This window comes from Vipera ursinii (assembly GCF_947247035.1).
Source record: "Vipera ursinii genome assembly, chromosome: 1".
Taxonomy (NCBI): domain Eukaryota; kingdom Metazoa; phylum Chordata; class Lepidosauria; order Squamata; family Viperidae; genus Vipera; species Vipera ursinii.
The window spans coordinates 208,379,997-208,392,083 of NC_139512.1; the positions used below are offsets into that span (position 1 = coordinate 208,379,997).

At 40.2% G+C, this 12,087-nt stretch overlaps 1 protein-coding gene across 1 annotated transcript in view; it reads right to left on the reverse strand.

Annotated features, from left to right (window-relative positions):
- KLHL29 (kelch like family member 29) overlaps window positions 1-8,830 on the reverse strand; it is a 440,642-nt gene extending 431,812 nt beyond the window's left edge. Inside the window, exon 1 of the mRNA XM_083351877.1 lies at window positions 8,546-8,830. The gene's annotated coding sequence lies outside the window, so the exon portion shown is untranslated. The remainder of the gene's footprint in view (window positions 1-8,545) is intronic.
- Between the last annotated feature and the right edge of the window lie 3,257 nt (window positions 8,831-12,087).

Below are 12,087 nucleotides of genomic sequence, written 5' to 3' on the forward strand. Positions count from 1 at the left end.
GTGTGGTGTGTGTGTGGGGGGGGGGGGTAAGGAAATTCAAAGCCCTAAAGTGAAATGTTTAAGTATGAAGAACCTCAATATGGGATTCTAGATATCCACTCTCCTCTGGCATATATTTAGACTCCTCACCCAAATTTTCTGTTTCCCCCCCCCCAATACATTTCAAGCTCACTCAACCCACAGTTGGCCATTTGAGGGGAAGTACCTGGATATTGGAATTTTTCTGTACCTTTTTAAAAATATAATCTGTATTCAAAGTTTTAACAATAATAAGAACTAATATAAACTGAAAGACAACAGGGAAAAACAGCATGGAAAGAGAAATAAAACAAAAACATTATTTTCTGTAAGTGCCTTAATATCTGGTTTTATCATCAGGTCTGGGGGGTCTCAGCGAACTGGTGAGATCTTGAGCTGGCTCCCTCGCTTATCTAATCTCTTCTGTGCCATGTATGTTTCTAACTTTTTAATAATGATCGGGTTTTTTTTAACATGTTTACTTTTTTATATCTTTGTGTATGCCACCCCGATACACTTTCATGTGAGATGGGCAGCTACATAAATTTGATATATAAATAATATATAAATAAAAAGTTAAAAATACAATAAGAAAAAAAGTAGAAGCAGAAGGAAAAAAGTGATATAAAGATGCGGCTTCCAATATTCTTTACAGCAGTTAGAATTACAATTATATTTTAACCTCTCTCTCTAATGTACTTCAACAAGCTTTGAGATTCTCACAAACCTGTGGGTATATCTCCCTCTTGTGTACAGATGGGACTGTTTTGATTACATAAAGATTTTATTTTGATTTTTTGGGAGAATTACGATTAAGGGTAGGAGAAAAGGGGGCCACATCTCTGTTGGTTTTACCTGGAGTTCACCATGTGCATTTCTATCCCAGTGTGACAGAGCTGGAAAAAAAAAATTAGGACAGAGAAGAGCAGCCTAGTCTATTTAGTCAGATACTTAGACTGAGGCAGGAAGATGTTCAACAATGATATTTTCTTCTAAGTGGTTATTTTAAATTTGTGGATTTGAAAAACAAGCGTTATTTCTATTACACTGTTCAAAGCAGCTTTGCTATGCTTCTAAGCAGCCTCCCTTCAAAGCCAAGATCTGCTTAGCCTTCCTAATACTCTTCAACCTACTACAGCTCAGAGTCTAAAGCTATCTTTCCCCAGTCCCTAATTAGACAACCATAATGAAATCTGTTTTCCAATTTAGCACTTTAATATATTCCAAAGCACAATGCTCTCGTAATGGATTTTAACACATTCTTACAGCTCAGAGAAAATAATAGATATGGATGACCATGAAACACAACTGAACAAGCTGATGTCTTCTCAGAAGCATTTACAATCAGCCCAGGCTTCAAACCTACTCTCTAGCAGGATAGTTTTAGCATTTATATATCCATTATTGCACAGGTGGAAGTCAGTCCCTATATTTTTATTTTAATAAAATGCATTTTGAAAGCATTTCAAAGCAAATCACAGTATCTTAGGCAATTTTTTTAAGGTACGATACAGGCAAAATCAATAAGCTACTAAATCATTTTCAGCTGCCCTATTATTATCTAGAAAGCGGATCATATATTTTTTAATAACCACTTTCAAACATACACCATATTCAGCTTAATTTCTGTGATACACTGCAATCATGATAGGTATAAATTTTTCCTTATAATTAATGTTATATACTAAAATACAATCTATGTAACAGGAAGTAAACAGAAGAAAAAATAGTCCAAGTTGTAATTCACAAAAATGAAGAATATTTATGCCACATAAAACAATATCATTGAGGTAGTGGGTACTGTATTCTACTATATCTGCTGAAAGCTAACTGTTGTCGTAAGATACACAGACCAGATCCCATCAAATATCTCAAAAAACCCAAAAACACAGTGGTAGCATAAGCTAACCAAGGAAACCAAAGGATAACAGCAAAATCATGAAAAAGTTGGAAACCATGGTAAGCTGTTATTATTTGATCACTTTTCCACCTGTTCTTATTCTAGCCATGTCAAACTAAATATCTGTATTACAAGTCAGTTATGATTCTTATAACTGTTTTGTTTTCCTATGCAAGCTTTTATTAAAGGGAAAAAAAACCTGATGGGTGGTAACATATGAGTTATTTCTTGTTGGATTTTACATTGACTTTCCCACAAAAGAATAATTTGGGGATACTGACGTTTTCACATTGTGTCTCACATTTTTGCGAACCCAACTGATATTAAATGAGATTAAGGGAAAGAGAAATTGGGTAGACTGTAAGTGGTTGTGGAAATGGGCTGAAGTACACAGTATCAGCATTCATAAAATATTGAGGTATAATACTGCAACAGCAGTGATCTTTATTTTCTACTGAGAAAGAAAGGAGTGAGGGAGGAAAAAAAGAAAGACCAGAGGGTTTTTTTGGATTCCATCTGAGGTCTACAGATTACAAAATAAATTGGGAATTTGGACTTTATTTGAAATGCCTGTCCTCTGATGATATATAATCACATAAGAAACAGTTTTATCTGTTCTGATTTGTTAAAAGGTAAATGACTAAATTTAATGTTAACTTAACTGGGTTAACTTAACCAAGATAACAAAAGCAGAATATCCATGCATCTGCAGTTATTCGGTCAGTCCTTGAACAAAGAAGAAACACCAGCCAAATTCCAAGATGAACCCCACAGGGAATGCCTGCAATTTTCTGGTGAAGGGCCTTGAAACTTTCTGGACCAGTGCCCCAAAAATAGACTAAACTACCACAATGACTTGGATTGGCTATTTTCCTAAAGACCAACATTCCCCACTTTCAATATTGTTGTGACCAGTAGGATAGATGCTATGGCAACAGCTGGGCTATTTTATAAGACTGCTCACCTAAGTTCTATTATTCCTGAATTGGGGAAATATTCATCACTGAATTACATTCCGTGAGTTCTCCAAATATCTACTGGAAATCCACTAGACAAAATGGATTTAAGGCAAAAAGCTCCCAAAGTTACTGGTCTTCTTTGTCACAGATTTTCATCTAAACTAGCCTTGATTTATTTATTTATCATATATAATGATCAAGTGAATAAATAAATAAATCCAGATTGAAGATGCTATCATCGATCAAGCTTGAGGACACAGCTCTGCCTTTCCTATTCTTACCACTTTGGAATGCCTTTTCCAGTCATTCCAAATATATTTGTATTTTTAAGGGCTCTGTTGACCTAAGAAACTATCAGAAATAGCTTTCACTATGTTGGTCTTGCAAAGATGGCAACTTCTGAATCCAGACCAATTGACAAACATATCATTTCTGCATTATATATAAATATGTTGAACTCATAGCAAACAAGATGGAAATTATTCAAACGGAGAATGAGGAAGACTGTTTTACTATAGTTAGAAAACATGGTTCAGAGCCATCCAAGCTGATTCCTTATCATCCTTGGAAAATTCAAAACACTATTAAGCTTTGACATATTTATATCATTTCCCATATGTGTATATTAAAAGCTTTTTCACCGTAAAAAATCAAATAAAAAGAAACTTTGGAAAGCGGTGGACTGACTGATATAATTGAACTATATTTAACTGACAGACCAATTTGCTGTCAGTGAATATGCCAGCCTAGAAATCAGGAGACTGTGAGCTCTAGTTCTCCCTTTGACATGAAAGCCGGCTGGGTGACTGTGGGTCAGTCATCCTCTCTCAGCCCGACCCACCTCACAGGGTTGTTGTTATGGAGAAGAAAGGAGTCAGAAATATTAGGTATGTTTGCCACTTTGAATCATACATAAAAAAGATGGGATAGAAAAAAATCATATTATTGTAAGAACAAATTAGAGTTATAGTTTAAAAAAAATACTTTACGATAACTCTATATCATGCTAATTACCAATCTACTCTTCAGTTCTTCCAAAACAGCTACTTACTTTCCAGCATCCTTTGAAACATAAGCGCATAAGCCTCCATTTCTGGAAGGAAAAAGCAGGCTTATTGTGAGTTTCATGCCATGCCTTTTGGGTGTGCAGTGAAACAGCCAATTGTTTTTCATCCAATAATCTTAAATTTAAATGTAATGTGCATTTGATGTATAAATCTGATCAATATGTTAAATTTATAACTCAACATTCTACAACGTCAAGAAGGCCACATTTTAGATAACATGATTTTTCTTGCTTTAGAAAAGATTCCATAATTCTCATTATTGATCTTCTATTGCTGCCTCTGTAGATGACAGTAGAAATGTCCATTGCTCCTTTTATATTCTGCCCCCAACTGGCCTTTGCTATATTATCTCTCTGACTTAATTAACTTCTCTGCCTGGCTTGACTCATCTCCGTCACTGCATAAGGACAGAACAATCCTGCCTAAGCTATGTATTCAGTCAGGGAAACAGACTCTGAAAGCTCAAAGTTTCTAACAGCATCAGCTGGCACTTAGCCTGGACAAATCTATTTTAATAAAATGAAAAATGTAAATTATGTTGCACAGGAGTCTCACTGATGACACCATAATATTGTTTTTCCCCCAAACTATCCTTGGTTTAAATCTATGTTAATAAATAATAATTACTTTTAAACAGAAATAACGTATTTTATTTTTTTAAAACAGGAAAGAAAAAACCCGTTTCCTATAGTGTTAATGTTTCTACACATTTGGCACCAACATTTGCAACTATTGTAAAAAAAATATTTCACAGTTGTATTTTAATCCCTTCATTTAAAAAAAGTTTTTAAAGAAATATGTAATAAATTATTTCTTTCATGTTCAGATCAAGATATTATAATTCAAACTCAAGAGTATTTTAAATTATCACCCATTTAGTAAGTCAGATATATATAAAGTTGCATTCTATTGCACTGTAAGTAGATCATGAGAGCAGGTTATTTCCAACTGTCTTGCTTCCTTTAAGTTGCAGCAGAATCCAACAGGCTGTTCTTCCTCCGTAAAATATTATCTAAGTACAGAGATTAATTTGATGTTTAGATTTTAAAGATCCTTTATGAAACACCAATAAAACCGCAACCAAATTTTGGACATCTTAATAAAAGTGAGAGTTAGTTCATGATAAATTATGTATCTGGAACTATATTTCATTTTAAAATATATGCAATTAGTGTACCTTTTAAAAAGTTTTGTGTACATATATACATTAGCCCGGAAAAGAAAAGAAAAAATGGCCTTAATTTCAAGAATATTTGTTCCTAAAATAGTTAGATACAAAGGGGATAGCGAAATGGAGAGAATACAGTAAATGAGGCTGAAATGAAAATGATCAAACAGATGCAAAAAGCAAGGATATATGCCACTGATCAAGATGCAAAAAATTATGGCTAACGTTAATAATTACCAGGAAACACAATACAAAATTACAGTATTACTGCGCTGTAAGCAGATGTCCACAAATAGATGGCAAAAATGCTCTTGAGTTGTACATAACAGGAACTCTCTTTCCTTATTTCTTCATGTTGCTAAACACACAAAAACAATGTGATTCTTAATTTTTAAAAGGATAAAAAATGGCTCCATGTCTATTTCCTGTATAGCGTATGACTGGAATCACTTTCAGTCTTTTCCATTAAAGTTACTTTTATGTCTGTATTATTTACTTGGAACATGCCTTTGCCTGGATTATACAGGAAATCTTGGAGTAGGGGGCAGGACTCGATGACCTTTTTTTCCTTCAATTTTTCTGTACTATACTTGAGGAAGAATCTAGCAACAGGAGAAAGCTCTTTATTCTAGCAAGGTTTTTCCATAAAATCAATTTTGCATGCATTGAACATCTAAAGTTTGGATACCATTCATTAGAAAAACTGTTCAAAGAAACAAAGAATTTGAATTCTACCCTCCTTACCACTACTTGTTCAGGTGAAAACCAAGCTACCATTGCTCTAATTGTAGTCATGACAACCATAAAATATTCTCTTCCGGCAATAATTTCAAATGAACATTTGTTCATGGTTTCTATTGTCAAGAGAAAGCTTAAAAAACTATGAATGTGGCTTTTAAACTGTACTACTCTAGACAGTACTGGAAATTTTACCTCATAAAACTTTCAAATGCAGTGGTTCTTCCAAAGTACATATGTTCAGAATCATCCATGAAGCTATCTTATACAATGCCCAATTTATCTTGAATTATATCAAATGGTAATGTAGCTGGCAAAACTTCAATTTTTCAAAAAAAAAAGTTATAGTAAAATTACCATATTCTAAATTTATTATGTTGGTTTCAATACTTAACTACTACACCTTTTAAGGATATTCATTCCAAAGAAACACACTGCCTATATTGAGGAGGAACTTTTCACAAAACATTATTCTAACTACTGTACTGATTATTAACTTTCTTTTACAGAAGCCAATATATTAATGCCATACTTCATTGCAAGCTGGGAAAAACTCTCCCAGAGAGAAACAGGATGAGGGGGAGGCTCTTTATCAAAGAATAAAACCTTGCTTCTCATGCAAATATGAGCAGGTAGCCCACTGTGCATAACTAAAGTTTCAAACAGTAGAGTATCAATAAAATATGATTATATATCACTTTATAAAGTAAATGCTATTGCTAGTTTAATCCAATCATAATACTGAGCTACTGTGATTTATTAAAAGGAATTCAAACACTGCATTTTTTTTAAAAAAAATTCATACTACTGAAGGGGACTTAAAACTTCCAGCTCTTTGCTTAATTTGAAGAGACAGCTACGTGATACCTACAATCTTAAAGGCGTACAGCAAGAGCCTGTTTTAGTAAACTCTGAAAAATAAACTCTCTGGCGAGCAATAAGTCAAAGAAGGATAGAATAAATTAACTTAAGAACCATTTAATAATAGAATAACAGTTACAGTATTAAATATTTGACAGGTTCACAAGTTCATACCTTAAATATTTCAGTAAGGATTGTTATTTGCATTTTAGATTAATATATATATATATATATATATATATATATATATATATATATATATAAAAGAACAGAAAAGCAAGAGGTTATGCTTTCATAATACTCTGGCGGGGTGGGGAAACACAGAGAATAGATAAGAGCCATACCAGACCCTGATTTCTTTAAACAGTAAAATGTTAATAGCTCCCCATAAAGAGAACAAGAACACACAGTCTTAATGCTATTAACAAAGCTCCATAAAAAATGTGTGTGTGAGGGAGAGAGCTGATTCATAGATACAACTTCTGTCAACAGAGACACTGCACCTCTGAGCCTAGACCTATTTACTTTCAAGTGAGACTCCTCAAATTTGACAGAATTTATTGAAAAACATATCAAAGACTATACACTTTTGGATTCATTTGCAACAGTAAAAAGTGGGTTTCAACTGTTACATATACATACGAATCACCTCAAGCAATTTCTGGACACACCTTCAGCCCGGCACTGTGTACATGTTGGCGGACACCGGATACAACAAAAGACATCTAAGCCACTTTATGGAAGTAGAATAGGATTTGGGGAAGGGGCGCAGGAGGAGGGGATAGGATTAAGACTAGGGGAATAAAGCCAGGTGGCTAATACCTGGAAGTTAGCAGACCGGTGGTTGTTTTTATTTTTATTTTTTGAGTGCATTTTTTTTTAAAAAAAAAAGATCAGTGAAAAGTGACCGATGGGCACGAAGAGAGACTTGCCAGAATCAATTCTGAGGTGGGGAGCTTGTCATTTTTTATTCCTTTCAAGACGGCTTTAATTAAAGATAGCCTCTGCCTTGTGGTGATGATGGATGATTTTGCAGTGGTTATGTGGTGTGTTTTCCCACCCACCCACCCCTCTCTCTCTCTCTCTCTTTCTCTCTCTCTTTTTTTAATAAGCCATCTACAAAACAGAGCCTTTTAAAAACACACGTAGGGACCGACAAACAAGATGACAGCGCCTGGTGTCATTTACCTCCTCGACGCAGAGGAGAAGTCAACAACCTTTCCATCCTGGCGGGGTGAGACGGCGTGTCTCTCCAAACCCGCACCGGGAGGGAAGTTAAAGGTCTCGGAAGAGAGCATGGCAAAGAAAGGTGCCGGGAAGAGAAGAGGGGAAGGGGGGGGGGAAACTGGCAGCCTCCGGGAAGGGAAAGCTTGATGTCGCCTCCTGAGCAGGTCTCTTCTGCTACCGCTACCACCATCCCCTTTAGACCGAAACCCTACCTCAGAGCACCCCCACGCTATCGCTCCTGGTCTTGCACATCACACCCCCCCCCCAAAAAAAAACACCCAAGCAGGAAGTTTTCCATGCAGGCAAGCGAGCGCAGGCGCGAGGGATTTCACCAGCCAGGCGTTCAATCCACTGGAGACGACTTACTCTTCTTCTTCTTGGCAAAGCCCAGCTCGGCTACCACAAGCAAAAGCCAGCCAGCCAGCCAGCCACGGGGCGCGCGAAGAAGTGGTGCCCGCGCCAGACGCCTCTCGGCTAGCCAAAGCCCGGCCAGCCTCCCCGCGCTCCTCGGGCTCTTCTTCCTTCTTCCGAGGGGGCCGCCAGAAACCCTAACCCGAGCCCCCGCTCCTCCCCGACACCTTTGGCGGCTCCCCCTTGCCGTCCTTACCTTTTTCACCACAGGGCGGTGAGCACCGGGCGCGGGAGGGAGGGAGGGAGGGGACGACAGAGGCGCGCAAGTGTGCGTGTCCTTGTCGGGCGAAAAGCGGCTTCCTCCCCCCCACCTTCTTCAGGCTGGCGGAGAAGGAGGATGCACAGAAACAGCAGGGGGAGGAGGAGGAGGAGGAGGAGGCGAAGGAGGCGGCGGCTTAGGCATTGCAGCCTCTCTTTCCACCACCAACCGACCCCCCCCCCTCCGCCGCCGCCGCCGCCGCCAAACCCCCACACAGCTGGGGCTGCTTTCTCTCAACTCCGCGGCGCGACGAGGCAGAGGCCGAGGCGGCGTCGGTGCTGCAAGGCGCGGAGCGAGAGGAGCCGCCGCCGTCGCCGCGGGGCCACTTGGGGAGAGGGAGGCAGCTGGCGCAGAGTCGATGGCATGCTGCTCCCTTCTGGCTCCGTCCTATTCACACACACTGGCCGCTTTAGCTGGGGAAGGGAGGCGGTCTCGGCGGCCGGACGAGGGGCGGGCGAAACCAATCACGGGCGTGGGAGGGTGGGACGAAGAGGAGGAGGAGGAGGAGGAGGAGGGCGAGATAGGCGGCGCGCTCGGCCCTCCCGCCGCTACCCGGTCTCCGCCGGGCGCCCCCCCTCCCTCCCTCCCCGCCACCCTCCCGCGTGAGGCGAGGCGAGGCGAGGCGAGGCTGGGCCCACCCAGCCCAGCCTCGCCTCTCCCCTCCCTCCGGGGAAGGGTTGGAGCCGGCGGTTTGCACCCGAAGGCGAGCAGCGCCGGCGATCCCGGCTCGATGGTGCTTGGTTTTTTTTTTCTCCCGCCTCGCCGGGGTCGCTGCAAGCAGCTTGCGCTCCTTTTCTCTCTCCCTTCCGCTCCCCCTTCTCGGGCCTGACTGGCGGCTGAGCTGTGCCATCCTGCAGGCAGCAGAACCTGCCGGGCAAAGAGCGTGGTTTTTTGTTTTTTTTCCCCCCCTCCAGAGGCTGCGAGGGAAAAGAGATCGGCGGCAGCGTTTCTGCTGATAAAGTTAGCCCGGCGCGGCCACCGAGCAGGTCCCGCAGTTGGCACCAGAAGAGAGACCCGGCGAAAGAGCCGCCGGCTCCGCCGCCCGCGGGCTCCTCTCCAACCCGGTGCTTGTTCCATACGAGCGCGGTATTTCCCCGATCTTTTTTTATTTTTTTAATCGTCCAGCGGAGCCCGCGCGTTCTCCTCCTTTGCGCGTGGTTTTTGGGGGAGAGGAGAGCCGCTGGGGCTGCGTTTCTTTTTCCCCAGGACTTGCTCCAACGTTTCCGAGGTATCATAACCAAGGGCTGTAATACAGCGTTTCCCAACCTTAGGAACTTGAAGATGCGTGGACTTCAACTCCCAGAATTCCCCAGCCAGCATAGCTGGCTGGGGAATTCTGGGAGTTGAAGTCCACGCATCTTCAAGTTCCTAAGGTTGGGAAACGCTGCTGTAATATTCACCTCGGTTACGCTTATCGCCACAATCTTTGCCAGTAACGCCTGTATCGTGTACAGTACTGCGTGCAGGCGGTGGAAAAGCAGCCCTTATGCGAAGCTGTTCTCGGTATCTTTGCTGCTTTGGGATCGGTTTAAATCAAAATCACTGGAATAACCTAGAACTCGACGTAAGGTAGTCGGGTTTCCCGAGCCAGGACTGGCAACCCGATCCTACGCGTCCTTTACTTAACATTCGCCCTTCCCATTGGATTCGTTAGTTACGACTTCAGAAAGGGGCAGCCTAAGTTACTTTCGACCGCGAAAGACGTATTTCCCAATCGACCTGACCAGGCTGCCACTGAAATTAGTGAGCGATTTTCTCTTAAAAAGCCGTTAATGAGCTAGTTATAAACAATCTTACCAGGTATCTACCTATTGTAATACCAAAACATTCAATATGAAATATTAGACCTGGAACGTGTGTTCACTGGCAACAATCCCAGACTGAAATTTAAGCTCCCTTAGCATCATCTGCATTTTAGACGTTCCGAGTCACTTAATTCTTTGGGCAGGGAACTTTAGGCATCTCTCTTTCCTTTTAACGTGTCAATCCCTTGGAGGTAAGTAGCATTAGAAATGTTTTCAAGTTGGAAGCTTGTACGTGAGGCAATTTAATGGCAGCAACATACCTTCTTCGAAGTGATTTGTAGATTGTAGCTCTTGATTTATCAAATCATATGTTGGAGGCGGAGGACAGGAAGCAACCAGCACACTTGAATGACTGTTAGAGACAGATGTGCTCTTCCAGTCTGAAAATAAGAGTCATGCTAAATCACAGTCATAATAGCAATCAGTTGTGATGAGCAGGGGAAGCAAAGTATGTAAATCAGTGGCTTGTGGACCGATTGAAAGTGAAAAGTGTGCTTTAAAATAAAGGACCAATAATGGCTGGAATAAAACAAGAAAGTGGCTTTGGAAAGATGCCTTTTCTTCCCTCAATGTTTGCTGGCACAAAAATGTTTTATTAAGTATTATTAATTAGTTTAAAGATCACGCCGCCTGAAATGGAAAACTTGATAAGTTCCTGTTGTTAGCCGCCCTGAGTCCTTCGGGAGATAGGGCGGCATATAAGTCCCAAAAATAAATAAATAAATAAATAACATTGAACTACTAATTACCTCAAGGGGATGGTAAGAGTAAAAAATACAGATGTGAATGTGAATTATTAAAAAAAATCAAACATGGTTCATTAGACGATATATAACATGGCAATCTCTGAGCAATATTCAGATCTAGAAGATGTGAATCAAAAACCTTCAACAATTTCAAATCCTGGGTGGTCTTAGAAAAATAATCTGGTGTATTATGAGACTATTACAAATGGTCTTTAAGATATAGCCTAAGGGTTCCAAAGGGTTACCTGATGACAAATTAAAATTGACACATGGACACAAAGGAAAACCAGTTACTTTTGAAGCGGGAAAGTATCTTAAAAAATACAATAATGATGACATGTATTTTCCCACTTAAACTTTCTCTTGGGTATGGGAGAGCCATCTTAAAATCTAAGTTGTCTTCTTTTTCAGTAAATATATTTTTAAAGAGATTAATTTTAAACTTTTGCCTCTGTTGGAATAATGTTTCTATACTGTGAAAGTGCACGGTGTTCCCGTCTGATTTGATTTTTCCAACGCATACCTTGTAGTCCTCACAGTTCTGAAATACTGTGAGGACACAAAATTTGCAGAGGGTTAATGGTCTATGACATGCAAGACTGAGTTCTATAGATGAGAATAATACAGCACCTTTGAAGCTGGAAGAACGTTAAATAATTTTATAATGCATTCTATTGGAAAGAATCATACCTTAGTAGAAGATATTGTGGCATGTACATTATTTCAGTGCCAGTCCCAGGCAACTCTTGTTAAGAAAAAACAAACAAATGAACCAGGTTGTTAGTTGCCGAGACAGAAAATTTGTCCTCTGAGACTCATGGAAGCTTTAGCCTATCACAGTGACCCCTGGGATGGAGGGATTAATTCAGCATTATGCAAGTGGATCTCTCTCTGTGCAGCAGAAGTTTCTTTCTTCATTCTTTCAGGC